Source organism: Oncorhynchus nerka, linkage group LG8 (genome assembly GCF_034236695.1).
Source record: "Oncorhynchus nerka isolate Pitt River linkage group LG8, Oner_Uvic_2.0, whole genome shotgun sequence".
Lineage (NCBI taxonomy): Eukaryota > Metazoa > Chordata > Actinopteri > Salmoniformes > Salmonidae > Oncorhynchus > Oncorhynchus nerka.
The window spans coordinates 30,902,723-30,925,707 of NC_088403.1; the positions used below are offsets into that span (position 1 = coordinate 30,902,723).

General features: G+C 39.3%; 1 long non-coding RNA gene across 1 annotated transcript; it reads left to right on the forward strand.

Annotated features, from left to right (window-relative positions):
* Nucleotides 1-3,025: 3,025 nt before the first annotated feature.
* LOC135572909 (uncharacterized) lies at nt 3,026-5,103 on the forward strand. The gene is made up of 3 exons (XR_010464537.1): nt 3,026-3,066; nt 3,274-3,316; nt 4,696-5,103. It is a non-coding gene; the product is annotated as an uncharacterized LOC135572909 (long non-coding RNA).
* The last annotated feature ends 17,882 nt before the right edge of the window (nt 5,104-22,985 follow it).

A 22,985-nucleotide genomic window follows, 5' to 3' on the forward strand; every position in this document is an offset into this window, starting at 1 on the left:
GTTCAGATAGAGCACGAGCAGCAGGGCGGGCGATAGAGTACACAACTGTATCAACGGCTTGAATTTCTGACAAAATAATATTATCAATGTATACAATATATCTGTTTATTAGACCTACCAACATAGAACACAATAGTGTATATCATGGGTAACTCCCGTTTTCATGGTTAATTGATAGGTGTTCAATTCTGTGGCCTGAGAATCCAAAATACTTTGCACAACATATACATTAACCATGAAAACGGGAGTTACCCATGATATACACTATTGTGTTCTATGTTGGTAGGTCTAATAAACAGATATATTGTATACATTGATAATATTATTTTGTCAGAAATTCAAGCCGTTGATACAGTTGTGTACTCTATCGCCCGCCCTGCTGCTCGTGCTCTATCTGAACTACATTATGCAAATTATTCTAATGATTGAAGTGTATCAAGCTATTAAGCTGACTTAAAAACATATTTATGAGTTAGTTAATTCAGAATCTGAATATAAAAAGTGGCTTCTTACATAGAAATGGGTCAGGCCTCTTGCTCAATAGCACAAAGCAGGTCATTCAATCTATGTTCTTACTGGTTCTAGACTATGTTGAAATCATCTAAATGAATGCAACGACCACTTCATTCAAAACTATAGATGCATTTGACCGTAGAGGTAAATCAGCTCTTTGCTCCCCCCTTACATTGGTAATAATCTCCAAGCTGCTCTAAACGTTGATGTTTTTGGTGTCTCTGGGTTCATCTCTAGACTGGTGAATGAGGCCTGTTACAACTTTCTTACAAAACCTTTAAAGGTAGTTTGTGAAACCATTCAGTCATGGATATATGTAAAACATATTTAACACGTATTGCAGGTTACAGAAGCCTCCTGTTGTACTATGAATCACCACTCATCCCTGTTATATCTTGATGTGTTGGCTCTTTATGTACGTACATGTTTATAATCCACATAGTGGGAATATTGTTTTCCATAAAGTTAATAACACCTAAACCGAAATATGAAATTACCTTTAGGATCTCTTACCACCCTCTTACTTTGTGGTTCTAATCTCCCTCTTTCAAAATCGCCCCAGTGACCAAACATTCAGTCATGGATATATGTAAAACATATTTAACACGTATTGCAGGTTACAGAAGCCTCCTGTTGTACTATGAATCCCCACTCATCCCTGTTATATCTTGATGTGTTGGCTCTTTATGTATGTACATGTTTATAATCCACATAGTGGGAATATTGTTTTCCATAAAGTTAATAACACCTAAACCGAAATATGAAATTACCTTTAGGATCTCTTACCACCCTCTTACTTTGTGGTTCTAATCTCCCTCTTTTGCCCCAGTGACCAAATCTCTAACATTCCTGATCCTTCCCATATATTTTAACCCTAAACTGCCCACAATAACTATTGTCTATTGTTAGTCTCTGTGACCTTACTGACAATGTCCCCGTTTAAAACAGCTCAAAATACATTGTTGGCTACAGTTTTCATGTCTTTCATTATGCCGACATTTGTTTTATTAGACTATATTTCTCATTAGGTATACGGTTGTCATCTTTGCTCCCCCCTTACATGGGTAATAATCTCCAAGCTGGTCTAAACGTAGATGTTTTTGGTGTCTCTGGGTTCATCTCTAGACTGGTGAATGAGGCCTGTTACAACTTTCTTACAAAACCTTTAAAGGTAGTTTGTGAAACCATTCAGTCATGGATATATGTAAAACATATTTAACACGTATTGCAGGTTACAGAAGCCTCCTGCTGTACTATGAATCCCCACTCATCCCTGTTATACTTGATGTGTTGGCTCTCTATGTACGTACATGTTTATAATCCACATAGTGGGAATATTGTTTTCCATAAAGTTAATAACACCTAAACCGAAATATGAAATTACCTTTAGGATCTCTTACCACCCTATTACTTTGTGGTTCTAATCTCGCTCTTTCAAAATCGCCCCAGTGACCAAATCTCTAACATTCCTGATCCTTCCCCTATATTTTAACCCTAAACCGCCCACAATAACTATTGTCTATTGTTAGTTTGTGACCTTACTGACAATATCCCCGTTTAAAACAGCTCAAAATACATTGTTGGCTACAGTTTCCATGTCTTTCATTATGCAGACATTTGTTTTATTAGACTATATTTCTCATTAGGAATACGGTTGTCACCCCCCTTGGAGGCTTGGTGCATGTACAAAGAAAAAGTACCAAATTCAACCATGGGTGGCTGTTAACTAAAATAATGGCAATTCGTGTAGTTTTGACTTAGTGGTTGTTTCTTTACTAACTAGGAAAACTCAACAGTGTGTAAGTCTGAGAAACATTATTGAGCTGGTTGGTTTATTGTTGTTGAAAGCTTGAAATGTACACCCATTGAGAAGTGATTTTGCAGCAACAGTTTTAAAGTGGGTAATCATATCATATATATATATATATATATATATATATATATATCCTTGCATGTTTGAATTAGAGCTCCTTTAAAGTGTTTTAGATTATGATAATAATGTTATATTATTTTTATAATAATACATATCTGCAAACCAAATGTTTTTCTGAAAACCCCTTTTTGCATCTTCAATAGTTGTAGATGTTCCAACGTTCGTAGACCTTTCATACAAAAAGACCTAATACTGTCTGTTTCATCGGTCCTCCGATACAGGATATTTGGTTTAGAGAACAAAGGCTATGAATTCAAACAACAGGAGGGGATGTCGTGACATTCTGTCTGCAACCGGGGTGGGGGGGGTCACCGGCCGCAGATTAGAGGTATCTATGTTTAACCCCGGGTGGTCGGCTGATATCTCGACATGCCTTATGCATGATAGTGCACACCTTGGTTTCAAACGATTCTCTACAGATAGAATGGGGCTACATGCTTGGGCCCCTGTTGAACACACACCCACACCCTTTGTTTTTGAAACAAACACACACACACACACACACACTCCTGCTGCTCCGTCACACGCACACTCATGCACGCACCCTGATTTTCCATGTCTTTTTTCTTCGTGACAGACCGGGGTGATGTCGGGAAAGGACATTTTCCTATCGTTAAAGGGTGAGATACATTTTTTAAACCAGTGATTTAATTCCAAAATATTTAGTACATACGTTTTAAAGACGTGTTAGAATTAATGACCAAATTGTACTACTATTTAAACAAGAATCATTCGTATTTTATGTAAAAACATTGGAGGCCTACAGTTGTACCGCACACTCACGCACGCACGCACCCGGATTTCCTGTATTTTTTTCTTCGTGACAGACGTGGTTGATGGCTGGAAAGGACATTTTCCCTTCGTTAAAGGGTGAGATACTGTTTTAAAACCATTGATTTAAGACCCAAAATATATAGTACTAACTTTTTAAAGACATGTTCGAATTAATTACCAAATTGTACTACTATTTAAACATGCATCATTAGTGTTTTTATGTAAAAACATTGGAGACCTACAGTTGTACATTATTACAAACTTTATAACATACCATTGTAGGAAAGACTATAAATTGCTTCTGAGAATCTACGTCTAACAGTCGCTTCCCAATCACCTATGTCCAGTAGCCTTCAGAAATATCTATTAGGAGGGATTCCCTTATTCACATCTCTTTTTTAATCTGTCCTGGCAGCTAAATATTCGGGGCTGTGGGTTTGCGCTAAAGCTGTGGTAACAGTGTTAAAGTATATGCTCCACGTTCTGTCCCTAACTATGTGTGTGTTTCAAGACATTTTTTTGTTTGTTTTAGTTTTATAATGGTTACATGTTCATTACACACCCCTGCATTCTATATTATTAAGTAGGCTGTTGGTCTTTGAGGTCCGTTATGTCAATTTGCCTTTATACATCTCATTGACCTACTGTCAACTCCCTCAGTTGTAAACATCTACAATAATCATTAGACGTACGCGTCAGAGTTATCATACCCCGTGTCGGGGTTTGTACAGAGTTGGTTAAATCCGCTCTTTTGCTCCCCGCTTACATGGCTAATAATCTCCAAGCTGCTCTAAGCGGTGTTGTTTGTGTGAATATTGTTTTCCATAAAGTTAATAACCCCCCCTAAAACGAAATATGAAATGACCTCTTCCCCTATCGTTAAAGCGTGAGATACATTTTTAAAACCAGTGATTTAATTCAAAATATTTAGTACCTTCATTTTAACACATGTTATAATTCCAAAATGTTTACTATTTCTTACAGATAAAGGGTCCTGTTAGCCCCGACCTGTAACTGACAGTTAGACTTACAGGTTATGTCCTTGTCTTTTGTTTGTATTGTTTATGTGTCCGCTGTGCGGGAAAATGATAATACAAGCGGAACTACGTAGCTAATACTGTTGTAACTGGGGATCCTTATTGTAGCAACACACTTTTGTAGGGAAGGCAATCCTGCGCTGCGTTAGCTAAGTTTTCATGTCATCGGGTGTAGTTCATAAAGGTTGAAGAGTGTATGTTAGGATGAAGTGTGAATTCATGCCAGGAATAATAAGTGTGAAGTTTGATTTCCTCCCTTCTGTAATAAGCAGCCAATGAGGTATTTTTTCCTTTATTCATGTGTTTAATCTGAACCCGTTATAACGCCGGTTAAACTGTTATGTATGTAAGCACTTCAGAGTTATACCAAGCTAATAAGTCACTCCTAAGATAATGTTGTAAGAGTGTGCTTAACTGTATTTTTAATTTACTTTATAGTTCTCACTGAAGGGGATAATTCTCACTGAAACTACAGAATAAAGCCGCCAGTTAAAATCATGGAACGGTTGTGCTCGTGGTTACTGAAGGGAGCTACAAGACCATTATTCGTTTCAAATTCACCAACTCAAAGACGCTTGCCCGCTCCATCATAACTCCGTAAGTTTTCCCTCCCTGTGTAGATCAAACGTCCTGCCTGTAAATCCTGGGTATGCCCACATCATTAATGAATAAGATGTGTAGAAAACTGTTTAGCCATAGTTAAAGGCCTTTCATAAAGAGGCTGTCATGATTGCCTGTGCCTCATGTTTAACACGTATTGCTTGTTACCGAATACTACTGTTGTACATTTAATATCTACTAGCCGATTTCGTCGCATTTGCACAAATTCTGTCATGTTACTGTGGTCTTTTTTTAAAAGTCAATAAATATGTGTGTAGAGTGTACATGTTTGTTTCACTGTAGATCTGTTTAAGACCTCCTAGAAACACCTAATTTCATCCCACAGCATTAATTAATAAGCTGTGTAGAAGCTGTTTAGCCATAAGTAAAGGCCTTTCATAAAGCAGCTGTCATGATTGCATGTCCCTTATGTTTAACACGTATTGCTTGTTACAGAATACTACTGTTGTACATTTAATATCCCCTAGCAGATTTCGTTGCCTTTGCACAAATTCTGTCATGTTACTGTGGTCTTTTTAAAAGTCAATAAAAATGTGTGTAAAGTGTCCATGTTTGTTTCACTGTATATTTGTTTAAGCCCTCCTAGAAACACCTAATTAAAGGCCTTTCATAAAGAGGCGGTCATGATTGCATGTGCCTCATGTTTAACACGTATTGCTTGTTACAGAATACTACTGTTGTACATTTAATATCCCCTAGCAGATTTCGTTGCCTTTGCACAAATTCTGTCATGTTACTGTGGTCTTTTTAAAAGTCAATAAATATGTGTGTAAAGTGTACATGTTTGTTTCACTGTATATCTGTTTAAGACCTCCTAGAAACACTTAATTTCACCCCACAGCATTAATTAATAAACTGTGTAGAAGCTGTTTAGCCATAAGTAAATGCCTTTCATAAAGCGGCTGTCATGATAAACCTGAATCTGAAAGTACCTTTAGGATCTTTTCTTTGGGGTTCTAATCTCCCCGTGTGTACATGCACTGAAAATCCTTAGGCTGGAGCCATCTGGAAGCTCTGTGCCTGTACATATAAAGAGAACTCAATAGGAAACTAGGCTGAGAAACATTATTTAGATGGCTGTTTAATTGTTGTTTAAAGCCTGAAATGGACACAATGCCCAAGGGACCTTGTTTCTAACACACACACACACCCACACACATTCCTTGTTTCTCACACACACCACACACACACACACACACACACACACATATTCAGGTCTTAAAAATGGCTTGTTCTGGACATTTATAATGCCTATGTCCCAGCGCTATCTATAGCCCCAGACATTCCTGCTTCATAGATAACAACCATAAGGGAGATAAAACTGGGGGGTGGAGGGGGGGCATGGGCCCCAAAAGTTCAAACACCCTCTAACACATGACCACACGAACAGGGGGGGCGGGGCGGGGGCACATATTCAGTACACGTCATCAGGTCATAAGGTCAGCAATCAATCAATTTTGACACATGCCGTATCCTATTACTCTCTCAGGTGCATCAAAGCGTGGACCGAGAGACTGAAAAACAGCTTCTATCTCAAGGCCTTTATATTATGAGCCAGTGCTGAGGAGGGTTGGTTGTTACGCGGATCAGCACGGCTTTACTACTCTGTATTAAAGTCTATATTGAATTCACAAATTCTTGTAAGAGTGTTATATTTCTGAGGCAATATTCCACGACACCCATTAAGCATGACACCCATTGTCACAGTCCTTTCCTGGCCTGGTGCCAGCGTGGGGCCAATTCGGATGATATTTACACTATTCTCTTCAGTCCATTTAGTACTCACCATTTCTATGTTTGTCCATGGTGATCAGCCAAGTGTCTTCTCCTTTAGTTATTGTCAAGTTGCATCCTTTCGAGTCCCAAACTACTTCTCCCAATGTCTGATGATGTGTCCATCCACAGAGTGCTATTTCTGGTGGAGATCTGATTCTCCTGATTGAGAGGGACCTCTGAACAGAAATGCTAACCTTATCATTCTCCTCGGGTTGTTCAGCAGGCTCCTCTCTTCTCTTTCTTTTTTCAACATATTGCTTGATTGTACGTGAGCTTGCTGTCCCTTCCCCCTTGTTTACTGTTGCTCTTGTCATGTCGATGTCATTGTCCTTCTATTTTTCTATTTTTAACAGTCTGTTAAGGGGACCAAACAATGGCTGAAAAGTCAATTGTGGGGAAATCTCCCTCCTCTTCAGCCTGTAGAAATTCTCCCTCTCCTCCCTCCTGGGAGGTTCCCCCCTCTGGCCGGACTTGGCTTCCATCTGAAAAGGCATACATTTCAGGGAAGAGTCGCTCCCACTCTGTAGGTGGTATTTCGGGGTCCCACTGTAGAGGGCTTCCGTCAGGGAGATCTGCCAGAGTAGATATATCGACAGGAGTAACAGGCATGTCAACCCTGGACTCTATGGCCCTTCAGGAGAGAATATCCGTTGTTTGCAGTTTTTTTCTCCAGCATTGTCTTTCTTTCGTCCTCCTCTTGGTGCATTAGGCGGTGCATCAGTTGTATCCTGGCTTCCACCTGGTGGTCTGCTGACTTCTTGACTCCTCCCCGGCGTCTCGATCTCCTCCGCTGCTCCTGCTCCTTCCGGGCTCCCGTCTGATGAATCAGCATCCTCTGTGTCCTCATATCTAGGCGGTTGTCTCCTCCTCTGCGATGGGACCTTGGTGCAGTGGTTTAGATGGTACCACGTTTTGCTCCCTTTCACCTGGTCCTTCTCTCCTCGGCTGATTCCACTTCCTTCGGAACACCCGAAGGTAGACCAGACCCCCTGGTATCACCGAGCGGGGCTCCTCCGGTCCTGGCTAAGGCACCTGCTTTTTCTCCTGTAAATATATAGCTTTGTGTATCTCAGTTAGTTTCAACTCACTTTCCAACAGATCTAATTAAGGACCTTTATAGAGTTCTCCTAAGGTTGGTGTAGGCATGGGTCGACCCGTAAGCATTTCATGCGGTGTTAGATGTGTGGTTCTGTTAGTTTCCATGCGACAACTCATTAAAGCAAGCGGTAAAGCATCCACCCAATTAAGCCCTGAAGATACACAGATCTTTGTTATCTTCGCTTCTAGGGTGCCGTTAAATTTTTCAACTAAACCTTGCGATTGCAGATTCTTACTTGTTGTATTATTGTTTTTACAACTTTTTGTGTAAATGCTGAGCCATAGTCTGAACTAATTTCCGACGGAATACCAAACCTAGGTATTACTTCTCTTGTTAGGAATTTTACCACTGTACTTGATCCCTGATCAGCTGACGGTATTGCTTCTATCCATCTGCTGAACCTGTCTATGATAACTAACATGTACCTTTTACCACGTATCGGTTTTATCATGTCTACATAGTCCATCACAATGTGTCGAAACTGACCTTCTGGAACCGGTATGTGACCTATGGGCGCTGTTATACCTTTAGGTATGTTATTTGTCGCACATATTTCACATCTTGATAACACTTCATCTACTGTTGCCTGTAGATAAGGTGACCAAAAACCTTGTTTTTTTCTTTTTCTTATTACTTCCCCCCTTGCACCATGATCTAGATCATGTGCATCATTAATAAGTAAAGACAATAAGGTAGTGGTAGCAAGTATGGCACCATCATGTGTTCTCCACACGACATGTCTATCAACAGAGGCTCCCCTCTGTAACCAGGTATTTGGCTCATTCCAGCGCGAGACTGGATTTGGACTTACTCAGCCGGAGATGGTATTGGTGCAAAAATGGTCCTTTTGTTCGATTAATTCCGTCGATATATATCCAAAATGTCCATATATTTGGCTCGTTTGATCCAGAAAAACACTGGTTCTAACTTGCGCAACGTGACTACAAAATATCTAAAAAATTACCTGTACACTTTGCCAAAACATTTCAAACTACTTTTGTAATACAACTTTAGGTATTTTGTAAAGTAAATAATCGATCAAATTGAAGACGGGATGATCTGTGTTCAATACAGGAAGAAAACAAACTGACGCTACCTTTCTGGTCACGCGCCTCAAACAAACAGTACACTTGAAGTGACCCTCGTTTTGAACAGGGCTACTTCTTCATTACACAAAGGAAAAATCTCAACCAATTTCTAAAGACTGGTGACATCCAGTGGAAGCGGTAGGAACTGCAAGAAGGTCCCTGAGAAATCTGGATTCCCGTCCAAATATCTGAATGGTTTCTCCTGCTACATAAGTTCTGTTGTACTCACAGACATGATTCAAACAGTTTTATAAACTTCAGAGTGTTTTCTATCCAAATCAGTGAAAGTCATACCATCAGAGGTATGGTCACAACATGATACAGATGTTGGGTTGGTGAAGTCAGCAAGTCCTGTTAACATCAAAGTAAAACCTGATGCTAAACCTCCTTGGAAAGCCCAATATCGTATGAAGCCTGAAGCTGAAGAAGGGATACGTTCAACAATTGAAGGACTGCTCAGGGCAGGTGTATTGATAGAGATGCCAAGCCTTTGCAATACACCTTTGCTGCCTGTTCTCAAAGTCGATGGTAAAAAATGGAGACTGGTACATTACTTAACTTCTTGGTGACAGGAGGCAGTATTTTCACAACCAGATGAAAAGCATGCCCAAAGTAAACTGCCTGTTACTCAGGCCCAGAAGCTAAGATATGCATATAATTGGATTTGGATGGAAAACACTCTAAAGTTTCCAAAACTGTTAAAATAATGTCTGTGAGTATAACAGAACTGATATCACAGGCGAAAACCTGAGAAAAATCCATCCAGGAAGTGGAATTATTTTCATGTGGCTGTTTTTCAACTTAATGCTTATAGAGAATCCAATGGGTTAGGAATCAGATTGCAGTTCCCATGGCTTCCACTAGATCTCAACAGTCTTTAGACATGGTTTCAGGCTTTTATTTTGAAAAACGACGAGTAAAAAGCTATTTTGGTCAGAGGACAGAGGAAGTATGCAGACCTGATTTGGACGCGCACCGTTTGTGTTAGAGGAAATTATAGTTTAGATGATTTAATTATGTATACATTAATGATTAGAACCATTTTATACTAATACTATTATGTTATGGTATGAAAAGGGTTTGTTATGGTATTAAAGGGTTTGTAGAACAGACTGAAGCAATCAGCTGGAAGACCTGACAGAATAGAATTGCATTAGATAAAAGGAGGAAGTGGGCATGGTAATCAGGACCATGTCTTACATCCCAGGTAGCACAGCTCCGGACGAATCAGTGCCCGAAGCCTCAGCTGTTTTGACCACCCTGGCTCACAGGTTGGCAGAAACTCTGGGGTGGATACTTCTCTGAACTAAATTGGGTAGACAGTATTTATGGAAAAATGTGGTGTTATGGGCCACCTTAACCGGTGTGACTGTGTTAGTCTTGTACGTACGTGGTTGATTGCGTGTATGTATGAAAGTTATTGTTTCCAGGACTCTGGAGAGATCAATGACACTACAGATGGTGCGTTATGGGCCGATTCCAGGTTCTGACCCGTGGAGGACTGAAGGCATGTCTACAGAGGAAGTGGACGAATCTGGATCTGTCATTTGTGGGGAATTTATGTTTGATGAGAATAGTGTTGAGATGAAGGGGAATTAGATTGTAATTTGTTTCCATGATTAAACTGTTTTTTTAATGAAGGTCGTGACGAAAATCCGGAAGGAAGAGTTATGATTCTGATGTAGGTTTAAAAACAGTTGGAGTTAAGGTTGGATTTGATTGATGAAATGTGAAGAGTTGGATAAACATTTATAATTGATTTGTTGATTATGTGTCTATTCATATGATAATCTGATAAACCTCTATAAAAAGGTTAGTTAAGTTCGTTTATACTTTCATTTTTTATGATTAAATAAAACTAGATGTAGAATTGAATGTATAATATTTGATCAAAGGGAGGATTGTTAGAGGAAATTATAGTTTAGATGATTTAATTATGTATACATTAATGATTAGAACCATTTTATTCTAATACTATTATGTTATGGTATGAAAATGGTATTGGTATTGCTGGTTAAAATGGTATTGGTTAAGCTGTTACTGAAAATGTAAGCAGAATGAATTAATTGTCTGGGCCTCTTGGAAAGTTAACGGGGGAGCAGGCTATGGTTTGCCCGACAGATAAGAAATGTCTGGGAAACATTCCAGGCCTGATGAACAATGGGCTCTTGTGAGAATCGGAGAGAGGGGGGATAAACTGATGATGTCATGTTCAGTTTATAACCTGTGGAAAAATGTGTATGCTTCAGTACTCTCTGGAATTAAACGCTCTTTACCTGGCTTTTAAGACTGGTCTCGATCTACTTCATGCATAATTAATGAACTTACAATTCATTAATGAATTAGAAATGAGTGCTAATTGATTTTGGCAATTAAAGCATAAAGGAATTTAGAATTCCTCTATCAATTTGGTCCTTCGATGTGCCGGATCTAAATAACGCTCACTGTGCCTGAAGATAATACGCTGAAAATCGTGCACGGACTAGTTTTTGACTCGTTTTACTAAAGACCTGACCTCTGAATTGAGGTTAAAATTTAAACAGGCCTGCGTATTATCACAGAGGACAGGGAGGGTGACTAGATTCAAACGAACAATGTTTTCCCAGCCGGCAGCAGGTAAAGTAGCCTTTATTCTCGATTCTGGGGGGATTTGAGCTCTTTAATTGATGTTCTGAAATTTTCAGAAATCATCAATAATGGGGGCCTTGCTATTCCCACAGGGTATGTATGACCATCATACACTGGGTTTTGTATAACCGATATACACTGAAGCAGGTTCGAAAATAACCTGTGGTAATGTGCACTACCGAAAATAAACTAAAACTTAGTCATGAGTGGCACACCAGCCCGAGATTAAGAAGGGATATTAAATAGGTACTGGGAGATAGGAAGGTGATTTTGTACAAATACTGGGCGTAGAGAGACGGCAAGCGCAAGATAACTGGATTGGTCATGTGAATAGTGGCAGTATTGATCACCTTCCCGATTCAACTAATACAACGGGAAATACCCAAATAAGGAGGAGAGGGAAACTTAAATCTAAAGAAATGAGATAAAAGCCATTCTTTAGACATGACAGTTCCAGGCGAGAGGGAAGTTTAACAAATAGTGGTGTGAGATAATGATTATTAGCGTTCTTTAAAAGCCCTCTGACACAACCGGAAAATACTAGGGCTTTACAAACCCTGGGCTTATGGTTGTAAGGTTAGACCTAATGTTTGTTTCAAAAGTCAAAGCTATTGGTAAGATTTCCATAAAAGAGCTAAACTTAAAACATGATTAGCGTTCTTTAAAAGCCCTCTGACACAACCGGAAAATACTAGGGCTTTACAAACCCTGGGCTTATGGTTGTAAGGTTAGACCTAATGTTTGTTTCAAAAGTCAAAGCTATTGGTAAGATTTCCATAAAAGAGCTAAACTTAATCATGAGAGATTACGACAAAAAAGGAAGGATTGTTTAGCCGAATAAGGGGGAGAGGGTAACTTAAATCTAATGCGAGAGGGAAATATAACAATTAGTGGCGTGAGATAACGATTATTAGCGTTCTTTAAAAGCCCTCTGACACAACCGGAAAATACTAGGGCTTTACAAACCCTGGGCTTATGGTTGTAAGGTTAGACCTAATGTTTGTTTCAAAAGTCAAAGCTATTGGTAAGATTTCCATAAAAGAGCTAAACTTAAATCATGAGAAACGCACCCGACCGAGATGGAAAATACATACTGATTATTTTTAAAGGGACACACACGTAGTCAGACAGAATAGTAACTAGAAGTAACTAAGTAACGGTAAATTACAAATTTATAGAACTGCACGCACATAGAATTTAAAATTATATAGAAGGGCATAGATAAGTGTTTAAAGACCATAGCTACTAGTAACGGTAAGGATTAACGGCGAAACAATTTCGATGTAAAACGCTATTTCGCCCAAAATGATCTGGTGGAATAATGTATTGAGATGGGAGTCGTAATTAAATAGATGTATCATAGAAGAGAGTTACCTAAAGTTAAATGGAGGGGATACCGGAGAGATACAATACAATTCCAGCCTGCCTGGGCGTTATGGCTATTTAGGAATCAATTGACATGAGAAGTTAAACACAAAAACATGGTACGTTTAATGTTAGGGTATAGTAAATTGAGAAGTTCGGTTGGGTTTACTCTGATGATTAGAATTTAAGACTGAACTCAATCTGAATAGGGAATATATATTTTACAAAGGCGGGCAGATTTGTGTCTATAGCCAAGCAACGGAATTGCTAGACACTCAATGGGGCTATATAGTGCAATGCTTTGGACTATAAATTAGGTAAGAATAGTTTAATCGTAAGAAGTTGTGATTGTTTTTCTGATTATTGATTTTTGGTCAAGGTAACACCAGTGAATTTGAACAAAAAGTAACGTATTCTAAAAATGATCTGAATTCCGTCCTCATTGCGGGGAACAAATAAAATGTCTTATCTTAAAGGGACAGTGCACGGTAATCACAGTGGTTTGAGTGCATGACAGTGGAAAAAATATTGTGGGACGACAATTCGAAGAGAGAAAAATAAGTTACATGAAACATCAAGAGATTTAAAACGAACGACGTGAAGGGATCATAAGAATTATTGGGTGTCGTTGTAGGAGTAAATGTTTGGGTTAAGGGGATTTCCCTGTTCCCAGAGACAAGGCATTTTTAAGGCGAGCACTCACTAATGCTGGTCTGAGTTGTAATTAGACAACTGAATAACGTATTGGGAATAGAGTTGTAATTAAAATACTAAGTCAAAGACGAGACAGGTATTTAGAGCAAAATGGATTCTAAATGATAACAAAGAGACCATTATGATTTATGCCCATCGAAAAGCTTTTATAAAATTGGCGAATTTAGAGATGTTGGTTGGGGTGGTAAAATTATAATTCAGGATTAGAACAGATGTGATAAATTAGGTTTGGTTAATCGAACAAGAATTATTTACAATCCATTTGAAGTCGCTACGAATTGGCAGGTTGAGCGCTTGATGATGACGTCACTAGCGAGACACTTTTGTCACCAGAGACTGGGAATAACGGAGCAAACTGTATGGCTGTTAGTGTGTATCGAGGCTTCGAGTAACCTTTCAGAAGTTGAGATAAAAGTGTTTTGTTTATTTGTTTATTGGTTATAGTCAATTTTAGGGTTTGATTTAACTTAGTTGAACAGTGTGTTCTGGCGGGTTTAGGTAGAACTCTTTGTTCCGGAACGGATGAGAGTTAACCAAAATAAGTAAATTAAAGGAGCCATGAGAGAAATGAGAATGCATATTTATTAAATATCGGGGATTAAATTACGGATTCCTTACACTGTGAAATGTACGACATTTGCGGCAGAGAGAAAAAGTAATGCATTGGATAATAATGTTATCGGGTGAATTGTATCTAAAGGTAGCATGGTCATTTAAGTAAACATATCCGTAGACGATGTTTAAAACTTATGATTATTGATTTGAGTCAAAGGGGAATTATCATTAGGTTTTAGTTATAGTTCACTTATTGAGTTTCTGATTCGAGGTAGCATTAGTGAATGATAGTTAGGGATGTGGTGGCTCACTTTTAGAGGCCTCCTGGGATTATAATTTTGGGGAGAGTGCAGCTTTAAACGACCAAATTGAAAAAGGTCTGCAAATTATATATATATAAAACAACTGTTAGAACGATTTGTTTTAGTGCAAGGAGATTTTAAAGAGGCACGCTCACATATGGAACCTTATGAGATGTTTTTTTATGGGTTTGAATCATACAGGTGACTATTTCTATTGTAAGGATAAAGGGATATTTATGTCTAATATGGTATGGCCTTTTGACCTTATCATGACTGGCTTCTGAGGTCTGATCAGCCTCAGGGGAGAGTCATTTGTATAATGAATGGGGTCATATTGAGTTACTAGTTTTAAGGTAAATTCATTAGAAATGAAGCAGTTTTGGTTGAGGGTTTAGAATTACTGTTTGAACCGCAAATGAGAAAGTGGTTCAGGATTCTGTCTTATAACATTAGCTGTGAAGTTTTTTTTTTTGAATGGGCTATTAGGGAGTTGGTATTGTAACAGAGAGAAAGTCATATTCATCATTGAGAATAAATAGGGGAAGATAACATATTTTGAGCCAACAGGGCAGGGAAGGAATTGAGGTATTTTTGTTTGATTTTAACACCCGTGTACAGGAGTGTCAAAAGACGGGGGACATTACCTGTGTAATGGGGGAGGGTGTCCGTATGGGGATTACATGATAACCAACTTGGGACAGTTCTGGGACTGGAGAAGAGGATATCCTTATGGCATAGGGAATCCCACAAAGGTGGATAGGTTTTCCATGAGATGGGGGAAACCTGGGAGTACTGTTGAACTTTGTAAAGGTGATGAAATCCTACTAACCATCAAAACTATTAAGCTCTCTGATGCAGGCACTTACACCCCCGGACTACAAAGGACCGGGACAGACACGGTGGGTGTGTTTTCTATTAAAGTACTGCCAAAACCGGAGGTCTCACACGAACCAGGGCCGGACACACTCCTCTACCACCCCTGGACCGAACCTGCCACCACTGTGCTAAAAATCCCATTCAGGTAATTAATGTTAGACTATTCAGCTATTGATCAATTAGACACGGAGACTGGTTTTGATGGTAGGGACAATTTGTGGCTGTCTTATACAGAATAGACTTGCTTAGAATATGCTTCTTGCTAGTCAGGGGGGAGTCTGCAAGATGTTCGGTGAACAATGTTGTACGTATATCCCTAATAACACCAGTCCAGATGGTAGTATATCTGAGGGCCTTAACGGGCTTGATGATCTGCTGAGATGAGGACCATGGCGGGGGTAGAGGAGTCTGACTGTCCACCTGGTTGGGAGCCTGGTTTGGTAAGTATACTGGTATGGTGGTTACTGGATTTCTGACCCTAAGTCTTGTATTATTTGTTATTGATGTGATGTGCTGCTTGCATCATACCGTGTTTTAAGAAGTCTGTTACAGATGCGGTGAAGGCTTCAGGCATGATGCCTTTGCTTGATGCTCCAGTTGGAGAGGCTGAGGTGAAGCATGCTTTGAGGGGAGGATAAGACTGACTGAGGATGACCCATGTATGTTTGTTCTCCCTGTCGTGAAGGGTGGCATGGTGCCCACCTGGTGCTGGATAAGAATAGCTGAGAGGACCAGATGGGTTACAAGAATGCTTTGTTCTGCTTTACTCTGTTTTACAGGACCAAAGTTTTATTCCACACTTTGCAACACATTAAATCCATGTTATTGTCAGATAGAATACTGAGGGTCCCCAAGGAGAGGGCTTGTTAGTGTAGGAAGGATTTTTAATATGGTTAGCATTTATTAGATTATAAGTTTTTAAATAGTATTATATTTAACAGGATTATAGGACATCTATGAGGAGTTAGGATTATTGTTAGGATTAAGATAGATTGATTAAGGAATTTGGAGAAAAGCCGCTCATAGACATGTTTTTTTTTCTAAAAGAGGGTCCATGAGTTTGGATGGAGCCAAACAGTGAGACATGTAGTTCAAATTTGGAAAACATGAGAAACATACAGAGGAGCCCTCCCCCGCACTGCAGAGACCTTGAAGGTTGGAGAACAGAGAAGCTTTAGAAGGGGGGCCAGGACGAGCAAAGATAACATAGTGGGTAGATAAGTTACTGAGTGGAGACAAAAGTGAGAATTGGACATGTGGAAAATGAATGGGACACTCCTAAATGGAATTTCAGACATAAGGATAATTCACTAAATCTTATCTAAGTCATTGTATAAGAATAAGGCAAGGTTGTTACCTGGGCAGAGCCAGGTAACAAAAGGGGGATGGGTAAATAGTGTTCTAGAATAGGATGTGACCTACGGGATAATTAACTAATAAAAAAAAATGTGTTAATTGGTTTGACGAATAAGAAACTGTTTTATTAACCAAACCTGTATGTCCAAGAGTTTATGCACTACAGGTGAACTACAGGTGAAGACACTCAATCCAGTCCCGTGGGCCACCCGGATTCATATCGCACTACGGGGGGGTAAGATACATATTTCACTGTCGAACAAATAAACAGTGTTCGGGAGGAGAACTGGAATTAACAGAATTCCGGGGGCCATCTCTCGAATGAAGTAACCCTCCCTGTCCTGTCACCCCTGTTTTTGTTCATAGAAGTGAAGATGTATCTGGCTCTTGCTAAGTGATGTGTTCTCGGGGAAAGGGTGGGGTTTCACATGGAAGCTGTTCGTCTGAGCTGTCTTATCGTGGGTGACGTATTCCTGATACAGCACGCCCTACTAGATATGCGGAGAGTGGTAATTTGACCCATGGTTTAGACGGTGAGGATTTTGTTCCAAAATAGAAGAGATATCAGTGCAGGTTCCCCATATTGATCGTGGACACAGGTCATAGCTCACACTGAAAGGGATGGCTACGTAAACCCATACACTCAATTTGGGATCAGCTGGAGTATAGTAAGGGTTGGCGTTTTGGACTGTGTTCCCGAGCAAAGGAAGTATTGTATAAAGGTGCGAATTAACATTAAGGCGGTCAATACTCAGGACCTCGGGTTATGGTATGTGGGCTTCGACCAGTTAAGTTATAGAGGTGGAGACTGGGTTTGGGGAGTCCAACTTATGGTTGGAATGGATTCAATATACGGCCAGATCAGTGGCTAAAGAAGAATGTTATGCCTGTGTGAACGCTAAACCCCAGTTAACAACTATCCCTTTTCCACTGAACGGAATTAATTCCCCTAAGGGAATGGCATGTATGGTAAAGCTGTTCATGAAAGCAGGAATGCCAAATAATGACAGTTGTATTGATTTGCACTATTTATATCCCCAGGAACCAAGTTGGTACAGAGAATATGACCACTGACGAGACCATGTCTGAATTGACAGGCTGGTTGAACTCTGGGGACTTCAATAAAATAAAATGGGCCAGTGTCGACATCTGGTGGTTGTGCGGGGAATGAGTTTGTGCAGTATTGCCGACTGATTGGACTGGTTAGGAATGCCTTTTACACTCATACAACACCAAGACATGAAGTTAGCCAAAACGAGAGAGAAGAGATGCTCCATCTGGGTCTTTTGGCGAAAGAGTATATATTGATAACATTGGGGTTCCACGAGGTGTGCCGGATGAGTTCAAGGCAAGAAATCAGATACTAGCAGGATTAGAGTGGTCTACTCTCAATAAGAATGTAGACTGGATTAATTATAGTTACCAGAAGGGTTATTAAAGGGTTTGTAGAACAGACTGAAGCAATCAGCTGGAAGACCTGACAGAATAGAATTGCATTAGATAAAAGGAGGAAGTGGGCATGGTAATCAGGACCATGTCTTACATCCCAGGTAGCACAGCTCCGGATGAATCAGTGCCCGAAGCCTCAGCTGTTTTGACCACCCTGGCTCACAGGTTGGCAGAAACTCTGGGGTGGATACTTCTCTGAACTAAATTGGGTAGACAGTATTTATGGAAAAATGTGGTGTTATGGGCCACCTTAACCGGTGTGACTGTGTTAGTCTTGTACGTACGTGGTTGATTGCGTGTATGTATGAAAGTTATTGTTTCCAGGACTCTGGAGAGATCAATGACACTACAGATGGTGCGTTATGGGCCGATTCCAGGTTCTGACCCGTGGAGGACTGAAGGCATGTCTACAGAGGAAGTGGACGAATCTGGATCTGTCATTTGTGGAGAATTTATGTTTGATGAGAATAGTGTTGAGATGAAGGGGAATTAGATTGTAATTTGTTTCCATGATTAAACTGTTTTTTTAATGAAGGTCGTGACGAAAATCCGGAAGGAAGAGTTATGATTCTGATGTAGGTTTAAAAACAGTTGGAGTTAAGGTTGGATTTGATTGATGAAATGTGAAGAGTTGGATAAACATTTATAATTGATTTGTTGATTATGTGTCTATTCATATGATAATCTGATAAACCTCTATAAAAAGGTTAGTCAAGTTCGTTTATACTTTCATTTTTTATGATTAACCTCATAGTCCGACCAAACCCGTATGCGGTAGCGTAACTACAGCCTCAAGCTCATTAGCATAACGCAACGTTAGCGATTTCTAAAAATCGCAAATGAAATGAAATAAATATGCCTGTTCTCAAGCTTATCCTTTTCTTAACAATCCTGTCGTCTCAGATTTTCAAAATATGCTTTAGAACCAGAGAAAATCACTAATTTGTGTAAGAGTGGTGATAGCTAGCTTAGCATTAGCGTTAGCATTTAGCACGCAACATATTCACAAAAACCAGCCAAGGAATCAAATAAAATAATTTACCTTTGAAGAACTTCAGATGTTTCAATGAGGAGACTCTCAGTTACATAGCAGATGTCCAGTTTTTCCTGAAAGATTCTTGTGTAGGACACATCGTTCCCTTTTGTTACTATGCATATGGCTACCGAAACTAACCGAAAATTCAGTCACCTACATGTCAAACTTTTTTCCGAATTAACTCCATAATATCGACTGAAACATGGAAAACGTTGTTTGAATCAATCCTGAAGGTGGTTTGTCATATTTCTCTCCATTGAAAGCACCGTCCTTGTAGCCTGGTTTGTTCTGAGATTTGAATGGAAAAATACCGGGACCTGACTTTTGCGCACCGATTGCCACGCAGACACCAAGCGGGACACCTGGTAAATGTAGTCCCTTATGGTCAATCTTCCAATGATATCCCTACAAATACGTCACAATGCTGCAAAGACCTTGGGGAAACAAGAGAAAGAGTCCGTTCATTCCTGTCGCATTCACAGCCATATAAGGCGATCATGGAAAACGTAGCCTCAGAAATCCTGTGCATTTCCTGGTCGGTCATACATCTTGGTTTTGCCCGAAGCATTTGTTCTAAGGGACTCACAGTGAAAATCTTTGCATTTCTGGAAACGTAAGACTGTCTTCTTTCCAAAACTATCAATTCCAAGCATATTCGAGCATCTTTTCGTGACAAAATATTGCGCTTAAAACGGGCACGTCTTTTTATCCAAAAATGAAATACTGCCCCTAGAGTCTTAACAGGTTAAATAAAACTAGATGTAGAATTGAATGTATAATATTTGATCAAAGGGAGGATTGTTAGAGGAAATTATAGTTTAGATGATTTAATTATGTATACATTAATGATTAGAACCATTTTATTCTAATACTATTATGTTATGGTATGAAAATGGTATTGGTATTGCTGGTTAAAATGGTATTGGTTAAGCTGTTACTGAAAATGTAAGCAGAATTAATTAATTGTCTGGGCCTCTTGGAAAGTTAACGGGGGAGCAGGCTATGGTTTGCCCGACAGATAAGAAATGTCTGGGAAACGTTCCAGGCCTGATGAACAATGGGCTCTTGTGAGAATCGGAGAGAGGGGGGGGATAAACTGATGATGTCATGTTCAGTTTATAACCTGTGGAAAAATGTGTATGCTTCAGTACTCTCTGGAATTAAACGCTCTTTACCTGGCTTTTAAGACTGGTCTCAATTTACTTCATGCATAATTAATGAACTTACAATTCATTAATGAATTAGAAATGAGTGCTAATTGATTTTGGCAATTAAAGCATAAAGGAATTTAGAATTCCTCTATCAGTTTGTTATTTTTCCTTTCTATTGAAAACGGTATTGTCCGGTATAAATATTATTGACTATAAAGACAATAAACAACCTGAGGATTAATTATAAACATTGTTTGCCATGTTTCAACAAACTTTACCGGTACTTTTAGTATGTATTCGTCTACCTGTTGTGACCGCCTTGGAGCCATTGGATTACTGAACAAAAGTTCATCTTTAAGCTGATGTATAACACTTGTATATTTTATGAATGCTTATTATGTGTATTTCTGTACTTTGAATTTGGCGCTCTGCAATTTCACCGGATGTTGGCCAGGTGGGACACTAGCGTCCCACATACCCTAGAGAGGTTAACTTTATTCAGTGTATTGAATCCTATTTAATACCCTTTTCCTTCTAATTCAGTTATTTATAATATCTGTACCTTATCTATTTTTATTTATTCCTTTATATTATCCTATCCGATTGTTACTTATTGCTTTATTCCTAATTTATTCTATCTATTCTCAGCACTAGAATCCCCTAGTTCAATGAGTTTCTCCCAACCCACTCTCTCTTCCTAGTTGCTGTGACCTTACATTCCTGTCCTTCCCTTCAGGCTATGTCTCCCTAGGGATTCTGTTGCTACAGAGTGCTTGATCGCTCCCTGTTTTCTCCTATCGTCCTTCACGATGCTTTAATTGTCTTCTAGCAAATGCCATTATGAACTATGCCACAATACTATTCTCTATGTATTCGTTGCCCTATTTATTCTAAATAGCCTGGGTTTATTTCAACCATATAGTATAGCTTATGCCTGTCTGTTTTATCTCTCCACTACACACACGGGTATATACTACATGGGTCTTGTTTAAGGTTTTATTTAACCATTTCTATGCATTCCAGAATAGTTACAGTATCTAATACACTATTATGCCAATGTCCTATCTTTACATAGTTATTTTTAATCAATACCTATTGATTCTATTCCCTCTTCCCAGTGAGCGCTAGATGTGCCCTTCTCAAATTACGCTCAATTAACTGTCACAGAGAGGCTTGCGTAATCCTTCACTAGACCAGTGACACACACAATGTTCTTTCTTATTTAACTGCAGTCTTAGCTTACTCTGATACACTTCCGCTACACAGAGAAGCTTATGCTTATTAAGGCTTTTATTCACACTCATTCAAGCTTTTATTCACATTTACTCATACACATACTATGTTTGACCCAAAACGACCTATAGTTTTTAGCCTAGACTGATACAATTCCGCAAACACAGGAAGAAGTTATTCTGTAGGATTTTGTGGTATGATGGGAATTCTGCCGAATCGGGTCCAGTCCCATCATTCCCTATTCACCCGCCTAGTGCAGTCCTCTGTTCGTCAGAGCGGTAAAGTGACCTACTAATTAAAAAATCCCTGTTTAGCCAGACGGAGCATTTTATTTGCAGGATTTATTTTCCAGTTGAACATCGCAAAATCGGGTCAACGTCCCACTGCGCCCTATCTATTCACCTAAGCGGACACCCGTCTTGGGGAGGTATCGTGAATAATCTACCCAGAGCAGATCTTTTCTTAATTGTTAAAAGTGGTATTGTATGTTTTTATTTGATTTGTGTTGACAATATATCCAGGTAGCCGCAGCCCCACACCAGGCCAGGCAGTCTAGCCAAAGAGAGCAAACAAACGCACCATTCAGACCACACAAGGTCCCCGGATGAATGCTCCGGTGAGAGGGGCAACCTGAACTCATTTGACATTTAAAATGACTAAAGCCAAATCAAAACTGTAGAAATGATATTGAACCTACATTTATAGTCTCTTCAGTCTTTCCAGTTTGCTTATAGTCATCGAAACAAAATCTAGACAGTGTAGGTGAAAAACTCATGACCATTGTTGATTTTCCAGTATCCAGACTGTTCTCCCAGACATATTGAGACAGATAAAAGGCTGAGCTCAGGTGAATGGACAAAGAGCTGGATAAACAAACATTGGACATATACAAACAGGACGTTAGCAGAATCCCTGGGTGTACAGACTGGGTCAACATGGAGTTAATCACTAGACATGTTAAAAACAGAACATAGGCAGAAAATGAGTACTTTAGTTAATAAATATAGGCACCAAAGCCATGTATCTGTAATAAGAACCTATGTTTGTACTAATCAAGTATTATTAGAAAAGCACTTATACTAGAAAAGTATATATGCAATAAATGTATTATTTTCTGTATTAACACTACAGCGCTGTCACCAATTTAATCTAAACTGAAGCAGATGTGGGTGTTATTAACAAGCAAGAATTGGGACAGGAAGAAAATATTGGCGTAAGGCCAAGGGGAGTTAACCATCTCCATAGATGGGAGTGACTGTGTGTGTTATCTGAAGATGGAAACCTATAAAGCCAGAGGTCTGTAACAAGACAAGTCAGTTCTTCCATGGAGTTGCTCGGCTCATTCAATATTTCCACAACAACAGTTATGGAGCATAGAACATTCCAAAAGTGATTTAAAAACAATTTATTTGCAAATGTTGATGGCGAGGAAATATAGTCCATAGGTCCTCCAGACCTCGGGGGAGAACGAATGTGGCC